The sequence below is a fragment of the Cololabis saira genome, chromosome 12 (genome assembly GCF_033807715.1).
Source record: "Cololabis saira isolate AMF1-May2022 chromosome 12, fColSai1.1, whole genome shotgun sequence".
In the NCBI taxonomy this organism is placed as follows: Eukaryota; Metazoa; Chordata; class Actinopteri; order Beloniformes; family Belonidae; genus Cololabis; species Cololabis saira.
The window spans coordinates 17,598,904-17,618,667 of record NC_084598.1 but is presented as its reverse complement, the minus strand read 5'-3'; the positions used below and the strand labels follow the sequence as shown (position 1 = coordinate 17,618,667).

At 41.7% G+C, this 19,764-nt stretch overlaps 1 protein-coding gene across 2 annotated transcripts in view; it reads right to left on the bottom strand.

Moving 5' to 3' along the window:
* LOC133456998 (cadherin-4-like) overlaps nt 1-19,764 on the bottom strand; it is a 432,927-nt gene that overhangs the window by 395,162 nt on the left and 18,001 nt on the right. The gene's annotated exons all lie outside the window — the stretch shown is intronic.

The window sequence follows — 19,764 nt, the reverse complement described above, 5'->3', positions numbered from 1 at the left end:
CTAAACTCTTTTTCTGCGCCTCATTTTTAGGGAAGGGGGGGCTATGATAATGAGGCTCTGCGCTGATTGGCTCCCTGAATGACGTGTAGCAGGGGAGGAGCATAAACCTCGCTCCGCCAGAGCAGCCCGAGCCTGTAAATAAATCCCAACACTGAATTTTCACAAATGGCAACTTTATTGTTAAAAAAATAAAATATGAGTTGTATATAAATAACATTTATGCACTATTTCAGCCGGATCTACCCGGCGGATGCTGAACGCTGGCCCCGGAGCCACGCCGGGTGCCCGGGAGCAGCGCTGCTAGAGCAGCGCGCATCACCGCGGCTTTAACGGGGGAATCTGACCGGTTCCGACCGGCCGGGACCGCAGGAACCGGCCTGGACTGGTAGCAGGGACTCCCGGGGACCGACCAGCGGAATTTCAGCCGGATCTGCCGGGCGGATGCTGCGCGACGGGCGCCGCAACGCCACGGCGGGCGCACAGATCCGCTCCGCGGCGCATCCGCGGCGCATCGCCCGTTATCGGGGATCAAACCGACAGATTTGCCTGAAAATCTCGGAGGGTGAAGCTTGTCCGACCTGGGACAGACCCCCAAGGACCCAGCTCCCGAACCACCCGGGAACCTGGATGATTTAACCCGGATCCGCTCCGCCGCGGCGCCACGTCCGACTGGCTGAAGGATGGACCGCTCCAGCCAGAGCCAGAGAGCTGGTTGTGGGCGTGGTTTCAGCAGCGGAGGCTGAACCTATGGAAATCTGCTCCCGTCGTGACGTCACGACGGGAGCAGATTCTAATCGGCTCAAAAAAAACCACGTGACACTGGGGGACTCTGGCCGGCGGGGGTCAGAGAGCTTGCAGAAATTCATGGTATTTTGTCTCCCCTGTGCTGGCAGGGTGAGGGGAGACCACTTTATATATGTTAAAACAAGAAAAAACGTGTTTTTCATAATAGGTCCCCTTTAAAGGAGCATGAGGCTCCTTTTAAGAAATGAGACTCATTAGTGCCACCCTTCACCACGACGGCCGTCGGGGGTACTGCAGCCAACAGCGAAGCCGGCACGGGAGAACAGGGAAAACGCGCATGCAGCGTCATGTGACGTCACATCCGCAGGACAGCGCGGGAAATTCCGGTCACAATGGCAGCACAGTTTGCAGCACACAGCCTGTTCAAGGCAATGGAGAGATACACTAGAGGGCTCATTCTTTTTGGTTTGGAACGCTTCATCTGACATTATTACTAGAAAACTTAAAACGTATACGAATTTTTTTCATAAATCCTGCCTCAATCCTGCCTTATGCTCCTTTAAGCTTTGTGAAAGCTTAAGCGATGGCATCTGTGTGTGTGGTTACATGTGAAGCAGAACTCCAAATGTCACTCGTGAAGCCGACTGACACGATTGTCGTCCTGTATAAGGCTTTGGACTGGATATAGTTTGGTATAACTCCGACGGACATTCATCAGTGAAATATTTACGACTGCAGCGTGTACCGGGATCCAAGCAGCTAAGGGCGTGTTTGAACCCAATGTCTTCTACAACGAAAAGCGGCTGATGATTAAGGCTCATGAATTCATTACCTTACGATGTAGTTCTTTCTTTTTCTTGCTGTTGTTGTTGTCGTTTACAAGTCTCTCTTACAGGTGAGTTAGCGGCATTGCTGCACGCTCCTTTTCTTTCTCTGCCTTAGCGGCAGCCAACTTTGAAGGCTCAATATACTCCTTGATGTGAGAAACTTTCAAATGTCTTATCAGCTTCGTTGTGTTTTAATTTTTTTATAAAATTCCTCCTCGGGGTATTTCCTTTGCACACACTGCAAACTGCAAATTTGTTGTCCTATTCGGACATTGTAAAACTCCCATACAGGAGACGCTGGCCACGCCCCCTTAGGAGACCTGGGTCTGAGATGTGGGAACGCACGCGCAGGCGGCGGTTTGTTGTTGTAAACATCATAAGATTGGCCTGCTTTGAACTATTTTGAGAACGCCAATCAAAACCTAACAGTAATCTACCAGAGCAACACCCAGTCAGCATTAAAATGGCAAAACATCCAAGGTAGAGTCTCAGGTATGAATAGTTGGGCAGCATCAGGCCCAGGCATGATCCACAGTTCCTGGCTGAAGAAACTGACTTCATTTCATGAGTGCATAGCTATACAAATGAAATAGCTGTTCACAGATGGGACCTACACAGAATGGTTGACCCAAGGCCGCACTGTCTTCATCCTGAAAGACCCCCAGGACGGCCCCATCCAACTACCAGCCAATGACCTGCCTTTGCACAAATTGGAAGCTCCTATCAGGCATCATAGCAGCCAAGATAAGTAGGTACATGGCTCCTCATACGAGCCTCATATGCAGCTCAGAAGGGAATATGCAGGGACACCATAGAAGCCAAGCACAACCACTGGTGAACAGGGCAGTTGCCAAGGACTGCAAGATGCAGCAAACCGATCTGTGTCTGAATCGACTACAAGAAACCCTTTGACTCAATGCCGCACTAATGGATGCTGGAATGCTTGGAACTGTACAATATTAACAGGACATTGAGAGCCTTCATCAAGAGCTCAATAGGACTGTGGAAGACTACTCAGAAAGAACTGAAAGAACAAAGTTTGGGCCATCAAAACGTATGCCCTGCCAGTAATAAGATACCCCACTGGCATAAGCCAGTTCACGAAGCTGCTCACGATGCACTAGGATTTCATCCCAAGTCCAGCACCATGAGACTATACACAAAGCAGAAAGAGGGAGGCCGTGGATTAGTGAGCGTCAAAGCCATCATCCAGGAAGAAATAACAATGATCCAGCAGTAGCCTACATCAAGAAGATGGCCTCCGAGGATAGGCTTCTGAGTGAGTGTCTCAGGCACCAAAAATCCAGTGAGGAAGAAGATGTAGAGGAGGAACCATTGTGGAAAAAGAAGCCAATGTACAGCAGATTGAAGAAGTGGCTGACATCGAGAAATCCTACCAGTCGCTTGAAAAATCTGGTTTGAAGGACATCACAGAGTCATTAATCATGGCAGCACTAGAACAGGCCTTGAGCACAAGAGCAATAGAGGCCAGGGTCTATCACACCAGACAATACCCCAGCTGCAAACTGTGCAAAGATACCCCAGAGACAATCCAGCACATAACGGCAGGATGCAAGATCCTGGCAGGCAAAGTATAGATGGAACAACACAACCAAGTGGCGGTTATAGTGTACAGAAACATATGCACCTAATATACGTGGTCCCAAAAAACAAGGTTGGAGATACTTCTACGGGTTGTGGAGAATGAAACGGCAAAGATCCTGTGGGACTTCCAAATCCAGACCAATTAAACTGGTGATGGCTAATCAGCCAGACATAGTTGTGGTCAAAGAACTCCAGAAGGGAGCAGTAGTAACTGTGGTAATTCCAAGTGACAGCAATATCAAGAAGAAGAAACAGAAGGAACTGGAGAAGTACTAGTTTAAGCTATTTCTCTTTTCCAAAGAAAATAAAGAAATTAAGTGCCATATATTGCTTTAATGCCAATATACAAACAAATATGTAAAAAACTAAAAAAAAAAGAAGCCGGCAGTTATGATGTACAATTGATATAATTAAAATGTTAAATGTGCAGAATTCTTTAATGCAGTACTTCCTGAAGTGTCTAAGAAAACATGTTTCACCCATGACTTTTTTGATTTTTTGCCTTGTATGATGAAAGGTCATTTATTCTAATGGAGATTCACTGTACGTCCCTCCACTGATATAGAGTGCTGACCCAGATTAGTGTTGTGCTGTAGCTTCAGCATCTGCAGGACAAAGAAACAGAAACCTGGCAAACAAGTTTTCTCAGATCACACTACATGTATCTACCTGCTCTCACACCTACTCTCCTCTCATGTTGTCTTTTTTCCACATGCTCATCTTCTTTGCAGGAGGGGGAGGGAAGACAGATAAGGCTGCTTCCTGAGAAATTACCTATCACAGCCTGGCACTATGTCCAGCAATGGTGTCTGAGAAATAGTGAAATTGTCAATTCGGTCCAACTTTCATTTTAAATATGTCGAGTTCTGTAGGTGTATGAATGCCTGAGTGCAGGCTGCATAGTTGAAATGGGAAGCAAATTCGTCCTCTGCAGCTTTTCTTCACATTTCTCTGACTGACATTAAAACAGAGTGAAGATTCTCACAATCTCTGATCAGAGCACATGTCTCATCAGCAGCAGAAACAGGGCTGATTTGGATGAAGTTAAAATTGTTCTCTGAGGCTACATGGCAGATATACAAGGAGATACACAACTGTTCTCTGCAGTTGTTTCAAAAGACCCCATCATAAATTATAATAAAACAGCATGACTAGACCCAGTGGACTATTATTACCAAATCTGCCACAGAAGTAATTCAGGGTAATGGGTATGCGTATCTTACTGAGTGGTAGGGTTATGTTTATTCATTACCTCTGTGTAATGGAACATTTCTGTGGGATTTACAGAGGATGTATATGGGATCAATCTTGTGGCAGTAGTAAGTGAATTTGAATTATTTATATCTGAATGTCAATCATTCAATTTGAAACTGAATTGATTGATTTGAATAATTGCTTTTAAAATCTGCATCTGAAAGGACTAATTTAAAATTGAATGTATTGGTTTGAATGTGTATCACGGTAAAATCAAAACTGTATTTCATTCTATTGAAAAATTCAGCTCCCTAATTCATTCTCCCTTTTCAGTTTTTCTGTTACATTTTTTGTGCCACACATCTGGGCCCCGGTCAGGCAAAACTAGTCGAATGCAGAAGCGAAGAAGTCGATTTTACAGTAACGTTCTTACGTTGTTTATACCTGGTGTAAACACCTGGATAAGGGACGTCCAGTGACCAACTGACTTTTTTGAGTAGCAGAAATTGATCTAAGCTGAGTTGTTGTACTTGTCGCTCCCAAAAGCTCTGGCTTCAGATGTATTTAAGAGGAGGAGGAGATGAGCTGCACCAAAGAAGACAAGAGCGCGTGGGTTGATGATATCCTCAGACATACAGTTGAAACCAGAAGTTTAAATATACTGAGCAAAAATACACGTTTTTTTGTCTCACTGTCTGGAGTTAAATCAGACTAAACCTCTCATGTTTCAGGTCAGGTAGGACTACCAAAATTATTTCATTTTCCTAAATGCCACAATAATGAGAGTGATTTTCTTAAATAATTTTATATTACTTTCTTGGGGTCAAAAGTTTACATCTTTACAAACAGCTAAATATTTGTTTCAACAGACCACAGGATATGTCCCCAGAAGTTAAAGTCTTTGTCTTGGTGTCTTTTGCAAACTGTATTCTGGCTTTTTTATGTTTCTTCAGTAGCCTTTCAGCAGCCTTTCAGCCCATGTCGCTGCAGGACTTGTTTCACTGTGGATAATGACCCTTTCTTACCAGCTTCATCCAGCATATTCATAATGTCTTTAGCTTTTGTTCTGGGGTTGATTTGCACATTTCAGACCAAAACACATTCATCTCTGGGACACGGAACCCGTTTCCTTCCTGAGTTGTGTGATGGCTGGACATTCCCACGATGTTTACACATGCATATAATTGTTTGAACAGATGAACGTGGCACCTTCAAACATCTGGAAATTGCACCCATGGAGGAATCAGACTTATGGGGCTACATGATTCTCTCCCTTATTTATTTATTTTTTTTTTTTGATTTTCCCATGATTTCAAACAAGGAAGCAGAATGTTTGAGGTGTAGCCTTAAAAAACATCCCCTGGTGTGCCTTCAATTAACTCACATGTTGCCAGTTAACTTATCAGGACCTTCCAGCTTCTGGTTTCAACTGTACAGCTGTAAACCGACCATTTTCAGGTGTACTTCAGGATGACTCAGGAGCAGTTTGACAGCCTGCTGGGAGATAATGAGGATCACAAAACTCTGCATTATTTGAAACTGTTGTGCCAGGTGATCACTTCAAAAGAACATATACTGTAAAAGTAGAAGAAAAATCCTGTTTCTAGCGTTTTTCAAATACATATTTTAATCCAAAGTTGTTGGCGATTTCTTTCCACACCAAAGCTTGCCTCTATATCAAAGTATGTCTTAAACTAGTATTCTGAAAGGTAAGGAAAGTGAGCCATCACAAGCCTTCCCTTCATTATCTTTATGCTCTGTCAGATTATGTGTAATTGGATATGTCAAGGTCTTCTCACAACATCTGCAAGTTAAATATTTTTTTAACTTTGGCACACAGCACATGGATTGCACATATACCGCACTCGGCCCCGGTGCAGAGCCGACCCATTCTTGCACAGAGCAACACATAGAAACAATTGGTTCCAGAGTGGAGAGAGTGCGCACCACATCTTATCTGAAAGACCCTTTAGGGCAGGGACTAAGGTAGCTTTTTAACAGGCATAATGCCATAAAGAGCCAGTTCCTAGAGAAATAATAATAATAAACTTTATTTATATAGCACCTTTCTTAACAAAGTTACAAAGTGCTTCCTAAGAACAATAAAATACATCAAGATAAAAATACAGTACATAGTGGATAAGAACATAAGACAGCAATAACCAAGTCTAAAATTAATAACAATATTCACACCACAATAAAAGCTTTTCTAAGAAGGAATGTTCTTAGTAAAGATTTAAAAGCAGTGAGGGATTTAGCTGACCTGATCTTAGCAGGTAAAGAGTTCCAAAGTTTGGGGGCCCGGACTGCAAAAGCTCGATCACCTTTGGTCACAAGTCGGGCCCTGGGAATGATCGGAAGGCCACTACTTGCTGATCTGAGCGAGCGCCCTGGCAGGTAGGGGGTTAAAAGTTCTTTATAATAACTAGTACTTGGTTATTTATCGCCTTAAAAGTCAGCAATAAAATTTTAAAATCAATGCGATATTGAAAAGGCGACAGAATTGGAGTGATATGTTAAAATTTTCTTGACGCAGTAGAGAAAGGTGATTGTGAATCTTTTGGTTCATCATGTGACCTAGATATAGGAAACAAAGTAATGGAAATGCGACTATAGATTGCTTGGACATGGATAACATCTTCCACAGCTCCATTCACAGCAGCCAGTCTTATAAGGTTGAATCAGACACTTCCCTCCACTCCAAAATCTCTTCTGTGAAGTGTGCCTCATTTGACAAGTATTACAACTTTGCAGCACTCACCTCTTGGGCACAGCAAATAAAGCATGGAGTGAAGTTGGGTCAAGATAAACATAAGGAGGCTGGGTAATTCTACTCTGATCTGAATCTGTGATGCAACAGTACCAAGCAAATTTTCATGCAATAGAGTAATAAAATGTACTTTGGCTTTGGCACTCTCCTGGTTAGATTTAAGAACACACACACCACTGACATGATTTCTGATTTAGGTTGAAAGTTTCTTTTTCATACCATTGTGGTTTTTTGTCAAATCAGACCTGTAGGAAGCAATCACTAATTTTACTTTCATGATACTCATTAATCATAAAAAACACTTTTCAGTTTAACAAGGGTTGTAACCAAATAAGCCCATGACAACGTGGATGTGCTGGACAGGTGAGCAGAGAGGGCCAAATGACTAATGCAGCATCTGGTGCTACCAGCCTGAATATGACACCTGAGAAAAGGGCTGTGTGTACATAGTGCTCCTCTCCACTCAGGAAGAAATTCCTCCCATCACACAAGTGAAATACAATTCTCCATTATTACCCGCCGACATCCTAAATGTCATGGCTGATTTGTAAATGATATGCAGCTCCTAATTGAACTGATATTTCCAAGAGCAAAACAAGCTCATCTCCTTCAGTGGCTGCAGCTCTTCCTTTGCACCTCTGTCTGGAAATGCCCCCCCCCCTCCCCCCACCATCTTTTCATATTCAACATTTTGTTGCTTTCTTAGGAGAAAAACAGTCCTATTAGTGTAAAATGTTAAAATCAAACATTTAAAAAAGTTTCTGCTAACATGTATTCCTTAATATTTAGTTATACTAATGTTAGTTGTAGGACTAACTATGACTATCTAACCAACTATCAGTTTTGTTGCTGAAAGTTAGTTTAGTTGACAACTCAAATTTAAAAAGCCTGCCAAATGTTTATCTACATCACACAAAAAAAACTCTAAATTGTTAAGTTATTGCACTGTGCATTGTGTTAAGAGTTCAAATATATTACCACACACTGTCAAAATGTCTAAGGGAGCAAAATATGTAAGTGTTGTGATAATGCAGCAATCAAGAGAGGAGGATGTGTGGTTGTGATGTGTGAGTTTTTTACAGGGGTTAAGACAGCCTTTGAGCTATGTCGAATGAGTCTTCTGGCTCCACTAGACAGCACAGCCCCCGAGGGGCCAAAGAATAGGTCAGGCAAATACATCCCATGGGAGATGAAAGATCATTTCAACATTTATAGCCACTGGGTATCCCTATCATTATTAGAGATGTTTTCACAACATAGCCTTGGGATAGAATAAATGAGCCTTTAGAGGGAATAAATGGCTGGTCTGAAGAGGGCCTTACTTTACCACTGTAAGGACAAAGCTCCATGAGTCCCTGGCCTCCATTAGAGGTGACAATGTGATTCTCTTTTGTGGCCTCCCCACGGTTCTCACTCAGTGTGACATTAGTTGAGTCTTTAGCAGCAGCCACTAGTGAGAAAGGCAGACTGCTACAGCAGCTTCAGCTCCCACTGTTCGAACACGGAGACTGAGCAAAACAGTTGGTGCATTTCAGAGACGCTGTGTCGGGGGGAGAGAGAATGCATTAGGCCTCCAGACGGTCCAGAAGAAGAGAGTGGACAAGTCGGCCCTGATCTAAGAACCCCGACAAAGAGCCAGTGAGCACAAGGCAGACGAAGGCATGCCATTAGCCTTTGAGTCTAAATGTCAGTCTCCACTGGCCTGTTTCAGCAGGCTACTTTTCTCCTTCCCATGAGAATCACAGTGCAAAGCTACAAACAGTCACAGAAAACCAAAAAAGTCAAATGTCATGTGAGAAAGTTACAATAAAGTGCAGCCTTTGTTTATTTTAAGCCTGCTACTGGACCAGCAAATTCCCAGGCTTTAGTTAATGCTGCTGATATAACGAGAAGAAAGTTATGAAGATGCCATTTCAAAAAGTTGAAAAAGCAATTTGTACTTATGATAAACACATTATTGTAAATGCTTTAAACACAAACAACCCCTTGGTGCTCAGCAGCAATCTTTTGCCTAAACACTGTTTTGTGTTTTATCCCAGAAACTGTGACAAAAAAAAAAAACATACTCTTTAGAAGAATATGCAGTATTTTCACATGTTCATGTGCATGTTGCATAGATTCAACAAGGTAATGGAAACATTCCTCAGAGAGTTTGGTCCATATTGACATGACAGCATCATGCACTTGCTGCAGATTTGTCAGCTGCACATCCATGATGCAAATCTCCCGTTCCACCACATCCCAAAGATGCTCTATTGGATTGAAATCTGGTAACTGTGGATACCATTTGAGTACAGTGAACTCATTGTCATGTTCAAGAAACCAGTTTGAGATGAGTCGTGCTTTATGACATCCTTCTGGAAGTAGCCATCAGAAGATGGGTACACTTTGGCCATAAAAGGAAGGGCATGGTCAACAACAATACTCAGGTAGGCTGTGGTGTTGACATCAGAATCAGAGAGAAGTTTATTGCCAAGTAGTTTTTTAACACACACTGAATTTGTTGTCGAAATTTGGTGCAATTCAAAATAACAAGTAATATTAAAGCAGCACAATGTAACTTTTCCACCTTAATATAATATTTCCAGAGTCATTATGATGGTATATCAACTTACACCAGGTTTAATGACACCTCTGTCATGGTCTGAGGGGGTCTGTATCGCCTTCACTGGCACTATGTAACTTCGAGGTGGATGGTAGGAACCCTTCCACACTACTGGTAAAGCACTACCGCTTTTGTCTAAAGGAGCCGCCAAACTCAACAAAAGCTGAAAGTTACATTGCAAGTGAGATATAAAATATAAAGTAAAAAGAAAAAATGTACAACATGTTGGTTTTAATGTGCCAGAGTAATGAGTCTGTACAGAGGTGACCCAGGAAATTATGCTTGTTTTTCCAATCTTCTGTTGTCCAATTTTGGTGAGTGTGAATTGTTGCCTCTGTTTCCTGTTCTTAGCTGAAAGGGGTGGCACCAGGTGTGCTGTAACGAGTGGTTATTTGAGTTACTCTTGCTTTTCTATCAGCTCGAACAGTCTGGTCATTCTCCTCTGAGTTCTGGCATCACCAAGGCATTTGAGCCCACAGAACCGCCGCTCACTGGATATTTTCTCTTCTTCGGACCAGCCTCTGTAAACCGTTGAGATGGTTGTGCGTGAAAATTCCAGAAGATCAGCAAGTCTGGCACCAACAACCATGCCACTTTCAAGGTCACTTAAATCACCTTTCTACCCCACTCTAATCCTCGGTTTGAACTGTAGCAGATTGTCTTGACCATGTCTACATGCCTAAATGCATTGAGTTGCTGCCATTTGATTGGCTGATTAGAAATTTGCCTTAACGAGCAGTTGGGCAGGTGTACATAATAAAGTGGGCGGTGAGTATGTTTGCATTAGTACAGGTGCAAACATTTGTGTCTTTGTTTTTGTGTAATGTGCACACCCTAGGATGCTGCCCCGAGTTGTCCTCAGTGCTCAGTGTGACACTTCCTGAAAAGGCCATATTATATACAGCATCTCCACAAGGTGTAACATCATAAATTCTCCTCATCAGTGTTATGATAGTGTTACCTTAATATCTCCTCTAAATAATTTTTTGGGTTTCCATTATAAATTTGTCACATTAAACCAAACCAAACCATACCATTTTTGGCCCCCTGATGTTTGTAAGTCCATAGAAAAAATGGCATGGTACGGCAAGGGCAGAGCTACTGGCATCACATGACGCAATCCGTTGATAGGCTGACCGAAAACATCACTACCTACGACAAAAGCAAGCACAAAACCAGCGCAAGCAACACTCTTCGCCATCCCAATCTTCTCTCAAATGACGTGGCATCAGGGGTGGGCAATAAGACAATAATACATTGTGAAGGATTACAACGTGAAGACGATCTTTCAAACGGCAGAGATCGTGGGACACATTCTATAAATCTATAATAAACTCACGAGACGCATTGACATTGTCAACCTGGCCGATCAATCATAGAGAATTACGGGCAGTGACGCGCTTTCCTACCCGCCTCCTTGTTTGTGTGTGTAGCAGTAGCCCATGGAGAGCAATGTCTGAAAGCCAAGCGGAGTTGGTCGAAAAAAAGGTTTTGAGCTCAATTATATGGAATTGGTTTGGATTTTTCTGCAAGTGATCGAGTTCAAGCAAATGTAATTTGCAAAGTTTGATGAACAGGCCAGCAGCACAGCAGGACTCTCTACACCCTCCCCCCCAGCTGCCTGCATATTCACACCTCACCACAGCCAACCCCCCCTACCTCTCCCCCCCCCACACTCTCCCTCCCCCCACCTGACACCCTGTCTTCACTTCAGATCTGTGAAGAGGAGGTGTGTCAGCTGTTCCAGAGGCAGAGGTCAGGAAGGCTCCAGGCGTGTCCCCCTCCTGCCTGAGAGCTTGCACCAAGCAGCTGGCAGCCACCTTTACACGAATCTTCAACCGGTCCCTGGAGCTGTGTGAGGTGCCCTCATGTCCCAAAAGCTCCACCATCATCCCAGTCTCCAAGAAACCCACCATCACAGGACTAAAGGACTACAGACCTGTCGCCCTGACATCTGTGGTCATGAAATCCTTTGAACGGCTGGTGTTGAGCCACCTGAAGGACATCACAGGCTCCCTGCTCGACCCCCTGCAGTTTGCCTACCGGGCAAACAGGTCGGTTGATGACGCAGTCAACATCGGACTGCACTACATCCTGTGTCACCTCGACACCCAAGGGTCGTATGCGAGGATCCTGTTCGTGGACTTCAGCTCGGCGTTCAACACCATTGCACCTGAAATCCTCCACCAGAAGCTCACCCAGCTCACAGTGCCTGCCTCCACCTGTCAGTGGATCACCAGCTTCCTGAGTGACAGGAGGCAGCAGGTGAGGCTGGGGAGCATCACATCCAGCACCGGGACCATCAGCACTGGCGCCCCCCAGGGGTGCGTTCTCTTGCCACTGCTCTTCTCCCTCTACACCAACGACTGCACCTCAGGGGACTCGTCTGTGAAGCTCCTGAAGTACGCGGACGACACCACCGTCATCGGCCTGGTCCGGGAGGGTGACGAGTCCATGTACAGACAGGAGGTGGAACAGTTGGTCCACTGGTGAAGTCAGAACCAACTGGAGCTGAACCCGCTCAAGACTGTGGAGATGACAGTGGACTTCAGGAAAAACCCACCGCCACCCCCCACTCACCATCCTCAACAGCAGTGTCTCCACCACAGACAACTTCAGGTCCCTGGGATCCACAATCTCTCGGGACCTGAAGTGGACCACCCACATCAATTCTGTCCAGAAGAAGGCTCAGCAGAGGTTGTACTTCCTGCGTCAGCTCAGGAAGTTTAACTTGCCACAGCAGCTGCTGATCACTTTCTACACTGCCATCTTTCAGTCTGTTCTCTGCACTTCCATCACTGTCTGGTTCGGATCGGCCACCAAACTAGACAGGCACAGACTACAACGGAAAATTAGGTCTGCGGAGAGGATAATTGGGACTAACCTCCCATCTATCCAGGACCTGTACCTGTCCAGGACCAGGGAACGGGCCCACCCAGGACACAGACTGTTCCAACTCCTCCCCTCTGGACGACACTACAGAGCACTGTACGCCAAAACCTCCAGACACAGAGACAGTTTCTTCCCCCAAGCTGTTGCTCTGATGAACACTCATCACTCATAGAGTATCAGAGTAATCAATCAATGTGCAATAATAATAATAACAATAATAATAATAACCACAATGATATGCTGTAACAATGCACCTTTCAATAACCATGTCTACCTCATACTGCTGCACCTTTCACTTTTTTAATTGTATATATGTTAATAAGAGCCATTTGTCTATTTTCTGCTTGCAACTATTTAAATCTGGGTACAGTGAGCGAAATAACCGGAGTCAAATTCCCTGTCTGGCATGATCAAACTTGGCCAATAAAGCTGTTTCTGATTCTGATTCTGATTAACTCATGTCACCTAAATAGATCATTTATATCCAGCTCTGCTGCTGCCCCAAGCGGAAGCTGAATGTTACAGCTTTTTAAAATAAACTTACCTACGTTCCACAGAGCAGTCTTGCCAATATTTCCATCTTCCTCAAACCAATACATTACATTTTGTCTGGCAAAAACAGGCAGAACCATCATCAAGCCTAGTGCTGGGGCTTCCACAGCTTTGCATCTTATCTCATCCTATCCCAAACAGTAATTAGTCATTTTAATCAAATCCACCATCACAGTTGGTTCATCATTCCATTACACACATTACCTCCTTCTTATGATCTGCTTTCCACGCACAAACATTCTCTTGATGTTCAGTCTGAGCCATTGAATGTTATTTGCAGTGCAAAGTGAGGTTTAAACATTCCTAAAGAAAGTATGGGATTTTGAAAAAAAGAGGAAAAAAAAAACAAGACAATCCCTCACTTAGATGCCAGTCCTGCCACTATGGTTAGAACAATTGATGTTCTTCCCATTTCAGTTATACAAGACTCTGTTACCGTACTCATAGCTATAGGAACACTTGCCAGGCAGTTTGAAATTGCATGAACACAAATTGCAAAACTGACTTTGCCTCACTAAGTCTGGAAATACATACATGTATCCCTTGTTGTTTGGAAATTAAAGATAAAGTTCCCTTAGCAACTTTAAATCCACTGCTTGACTCAAACTATTACAGAAATACATGTTTTGGAATTCAATTACACTCAATTATCTATGAGAATGGAAGAAGAAACAATTGGCACACACAAACAAAAATAAACACAGGTGTGTAACCATGACTTTAGATGACTCACTGTCTTGTTTTACACCCAATCCCCAGAAAGATCTGGCCTACTGGCACACTAGTACAGTTTTATTAACTAACTGTCCACTTTTCATTGATAGAGAGCTAGAATAAAAATGTAAAAACGAAAGAAATTAAAATGTATTTAAAAACATGGAAACAAGGAAGAAGGGAATGCGATCAAGGGCAGCTGAAAACTACTAACCAACTAACACTAAACTTACTAAACATCGGCAGATTAATGTGCCATTCAGATCACATGACTTGTCTTATAATAAGGAGGGTGGAAGTTGTTGTAATGCTCACGCTGCGTAATGTTTTGGCAACTGGTCTCAAAACACATTTCATACATAGACACAAGTATTTTAAGTCTATGATTTGGCAAGACAAAGGGGAAAAGTGAATTGAAAATGAAGTAAGACCATATAACAAACAGGTCTTGGTTATTTGAAAATGAAACAAGGAAACGGGTGGTGTAAACTGTTTGCACAATGACTTATTCAGAACCTAAATCAGAGAATGAAAGGACAACTTTATTGTCATCATTTATTTAAATGTTGTAAGGCATTTCCACCTTGTTTCATGTGTGACCCTTATGGTGAACTTACCCTATGCCCTGCTCTCTGACTGACTGTAGCTCAGATGTGAAGTCACTGACAGCAACAAATATTTAGCATGCTTGATATCTATCTGCAGTTCCATCTCCAACCCCAATGTATCAGCAAGCCTCATTTATCCATCTTTCAGTAGTTCACACATATTACTGAGCACTGACTGGCAAGTGTTGATCGCTTACAGACTTGCCTCTAATCGAAAAAGTTTTTTTTCTTAAATTAAAAAATCCAACTTTTTGAACGTGAACTTAATATTTTATGTACCGTATTTTCTGGACTATAAGCCGCTACTTTTTTCATTGGTTTTCAACCGTGCGGCTTATACAAAGATTCTATTCTATTCTGTGGATTTTTCTTCCACTGCTCGGGGGCCCTCTAACCGGAATTAGAATCAAAACTAAGACAAAATAAATGCAAAGAAGAATACGCTACTTCTTCTTTAGCAGATAGTAGATAGAATGATTCAAAATCATTCTGTACATGTAGTAAATATCTAATCTAACAACATAAATATCTGCGGCTTGCATAATATTTTTTTAAAATAGAGCAGATGCGGTTTATATGCAGTTCCGGCTTGTATATCTTTTTTTTATTATTTTTTATAAAAATAGAGCAGATGCGGCTTATATACAGGTGCGGCTTGTAGTCCAGAAAATATACCCATAATATACCCATAATGTATATAATACATTATGGGGTCTTGATTTGTGTACCAATGTGGAAGACATCTGCCTATTCTCTCACCATGGAAAAAGGCTAATACCTGAAATATGCGCACGCACGCACGCACGCACGCACGCACGCACACACACACAAAGGAAAGAAGCCAAGACAGAAAAAAAGAGACAAAGAACAAACTGAGAAACACTGAGACATAAAAAATGCAGAAAGCTGGTTTAGTAGTGGTTGCAATGTCACCAGGGAATACTCGCAATTGTTGACTTCCATGTAGAGAGACAATGAGTTCAGCTTCATTGACTTCTACAGGTTCAGTGAAGCACGGTAATTACCATGGCTCAGACTGGGGAGGTGCTACCAGCACAAGCATTCAGCACTATGGAAACCAACACACACATACTAACACCAACAGGCTTCCACAAATGTTAACCTGAAAAATATTTTTAACTAATACTAATAGGTACTCAAGGAAAATATGCAGACATAATCATGCAACTACTCTTCAGTCTTAGAATGAGAGGTAGAGTAGAAGTATTTATGGGCAATAGAGATGGGCAAACAGTATCACTGAGAATGGAATTTGCTATAGAAATGGCAACACAGACAACTAAGAAAAAAAAAGAGAAATGAGAATCCCCAAACAATCTAATCTGTCCTTGAGTGCCCTCCTACTGCAACATTGTTCTGTCAGTGCCAGATAAGTTGGGAGGCGTTGCATTGAGTTAACAGAGAGTAGAACAGAAAAGAGAAAATCAATGATAAGAGTCTCCACTTGCCACAGTAAAGGACTGAGTGTGTGTGTGTGTGTGTGTGTGTGTGTGTGTGTGTGTGTGTGTGTGTGTGTGTGTGTGTGTGTGTGCGTGGGTGCATTTGGAGTATAGCACAAAAAGGGTGTAGAAAGAACATTGTTTTATCACTATAACAACTATTAGAAATACAAAAAAGATCATGTTGCAATTGATGGTCAATATCATATTTGAAAGCAAGAGCAAGTTTTCTTAGTGGCCTTTTACTCAGTGACGGATAGAAAAAGAGCCCATTTCTTTAAATTCAAGATATGCAATCCCTTTTCCTTGATTGTGACATGAGACTTCTTTATGCTTAATTTCCAGACATTCCATCAAATCCATGTAATATATACAACCTATATCTTAAATGGCTGAACTGATGGCCTTCTATTATATGGAAAGTTTCAAAACATATTTTCTTTATTTAGAAAATCATCCAAAAGCTGCTAGATGGATTGAACTGAAAATGTCATGTGATCATTTCACAGGTTAATCTGACTCCAAACAGAATAACATCATTTATTTTGTGTCTGTTCTAGTCTTTGTGAGCACTGAGGTGTTGTCAGTCCAAACATTTGGTAGTTTAAAAAGAAAGCTTGCTTACAAGGTACATGTTCAGATTTTCACATTTACATGGTATAATATTCGCCTTTAAAAAATTCTATGGAAAATGGAACAGGATCCTCCTGTGTAAATGACACAACAACTGAACAAAGACTATAAATCAATTAGTAAATAAAATTGGTAAATCAATTTGTATAAAAGGTGACTGTAAACACATTCACAGATGTGTGTCTTCTGTCGTCAGCATAGCTCTGTGTAACAAAACTTGGTGATCAAAATACACTGATTAAATAAGCATGATTCTAAACATAGGTTGAGCATCATAAAAGTGTAAAAGTGTCTGAAATATGAAAGATGAATTTAATTCACTATAAACTATACTACTAACTAATGTTAATTACCATTTAAAAATAGACCTAGAGTTGATTTTCCTCTGGAATATTAGTTTAATATGTTGTCACAGTTGAATGACACCTCTGGTGATTTTTTTGTAATACTTTGCAACAGCAATCTGACGAGGTTGGACCTATTTGCATATATGTATCATATCACAGCAGAAGTCTGGACTGCTTTCTTTGAGTGAAAAAGTGAAAAAAAAAGCTGTTTTTTTTTTTTTATTAAAAAAAATGTTTTAAAGCATTTAAGCTGCACCTTCTGCTTCAGTATATACCAATATTTTCTATGCTCCAATCCACTGGGGGGTTTTTGGATGACAAAATGTGGCATGTTTGACAATAACGTTAATATACACTACATTTTTACAGCAAATGTATTCTACAAGGACAAGGATTTGTCTATGATGATGTTTTTCACACAGCCGTGATGTTGCCTACGATGGGTAAGATGATATTCTTAAGTCAGTGCAGTTAAACCCCTTACAGAAATGCTGTGCATTTGACATGCTGGCATTAACTGTTGGGGTGACATGATCTGAGAAACTAGTAACAACACAGAAACCTTCCAGAAACGTGATAATCAATTTTCCATGAATGGCAAATATCAAAAGTACGCTTTCTACCACTCTCAAAGGCATGCCTGAAAAAAGCCAAGAGGTACAGTACATTAACATAAAAGTGACCGATGACTGAATGGTGTCACTTAAAAGAATGACGAAATCAATGTATTTCATGCTTGAAAAGGGTTGTACTGAATGGTGCTCTATTTCAGTCAGTTTATGACGCTGAGTGAGTTAATTTGCCATAGTTTAATTCTTTGCTCAATCTGTCTTGAACACAAAAACTCACAAATGCACACATAAGTAGCTGCATGTTCTGGTAAGCGGAAGGAGCTTCTTTGTTTCTTGGCATAGATTAGTGCTTCCGCTGTGAGAATAGGACAGCCCAATTTGTCAAGAGAGCGCGTAGAGCTAATCACATCAAAAGAACTGCTACCCTGGCTAATATCAGCCCGTGAACAGGACGCATCATTCATTAGTTTGCATCTGCAAGACAAATTACTTCTATGCTGACAGACAAAAGAAACACACACAAGTTTGATTTGATGAACATGATGTGTCACCACATTTAACTTCCAGAATTGTTTGTCCCCATCGTAAATCTCATGCATGATAAGACAAAGCTGTACTGCATGCTACTGCATGCGACTGCAATCATGTTAATGCAAATTTCAAATACGAATGCTTTTTTGTCAATGGGAAATTCCAATTTAGAGCACTCAAGTCAAGGTTGCACAGAACAAATTTAACAATTGCCTAATATTACAGTCATCGCTTTGATCAAATAGATACTGAAAATTAAAAGAAAAACTATATGTTATTGAAAAATAAAACAGATTACCTGTTTTGTAAAACAGATTAATACATATTTAATTTTACTGAATAACTGTGCAATGCAACATAAAAGTAAAGGCATGGCCTCTACACATGAAAATTCCATTTGAGAAATGGACACTGTCAGGTTTTTGAGTTGGTCAGTTTTGGTCTTTAAAGGGGACCTATTATGGCATCTAATACCTATTTTAAACAGCTTTGAACGTCTAAAAACAAGCTTTTGATTGTTTTTGCTAAATAAATTAGAAATTCAGTCTCTAAGCCATGTCTTTATCTTCCCCGTTTCTAACCTCCTTCTCTATGGAGGCTATGATAATGAGGCTCTGTGCTGATGGGCTGCCTGACGCGATGACGCGAATGACGCGATACACCGCTACGGAAAAAATGTCGGAAGCTCTGGCCGGCGGAGTTAGTTGTGGGCGTGGTTTCACGCATCGCTCCTGTCGTGACGTCACGACAGGAGCAGAATCTGAACGGCTCGTAGAAGCCACGTGACACTGGATGGCTCATCCGGGCGGCTGTACAGACACTGCAGAATTTGGTTGCTTTCCTCCTTCTCTGAGTTGGCAGGCTGAGGGGAGACAACTTTATATAAGTTAAAGCAAGAAAAAAAAAATGTTCCTGTTTTATTTTGAAACCACATGTCTTTGTGTTTAAGTTTTGTCTTGTCTTCCCCATCTGCCCTGATCGTCTGCACCTGTCTCGTCAAGCCTTCTGTGTATATCTTGTCTTGTCTTTCCCCTTTCTCCCTGCTGGTCCGTACTGTTACTTCCTCCATGTTTCAGTCAGGTTTTTGTACTCTGTCATGTTCATTTTCTGGTTTTTGAATCCTGCTCAGCAGCGCTTTTGGTTTTGTTTAAATTAAGAAATCACTGTTTGTGAAACTCCATCTGCGTCCTATAACCACCACACCCGTGACACACTGGGAACCAGTATAGGACAAAAATGAAAAATCGGGGAGGTGTAAGTAACGCATTACATTTACTCATATTACTGTAATTGAGTAGTTTTTTGTTTAGTTTGTAATTTTTTATGTCATTTTTTAAATCAGTAGTTTTACTTTAACTCAAATATATTTTGAGTTAAGTATTGTACTTTATTATATGGCACAGCATCAACAAAAGGTGTATCTTAGACGGTTTTTATGTTGCTCAGGTGCCTCTTGGCAAGAATTGTGGATTATGAATTGTTCATAATATGTGAAGCATGTAGAAATAGAAAACCATATTTCAGTGTTTTAATTTCAGTGTGTTCAAAGAACATCACATTGATTTACATACCATTTTATTTCTTCACAGAGAAAACATCCATCAAAAGGATTTTTGTGAATGTGCACACAAGCTGCTGTCAGGCCAACACATCAAATTGACCGGCGAGACAGTGGCCATCAGGAATGTCTGTGATGAATTCAAACAAAAA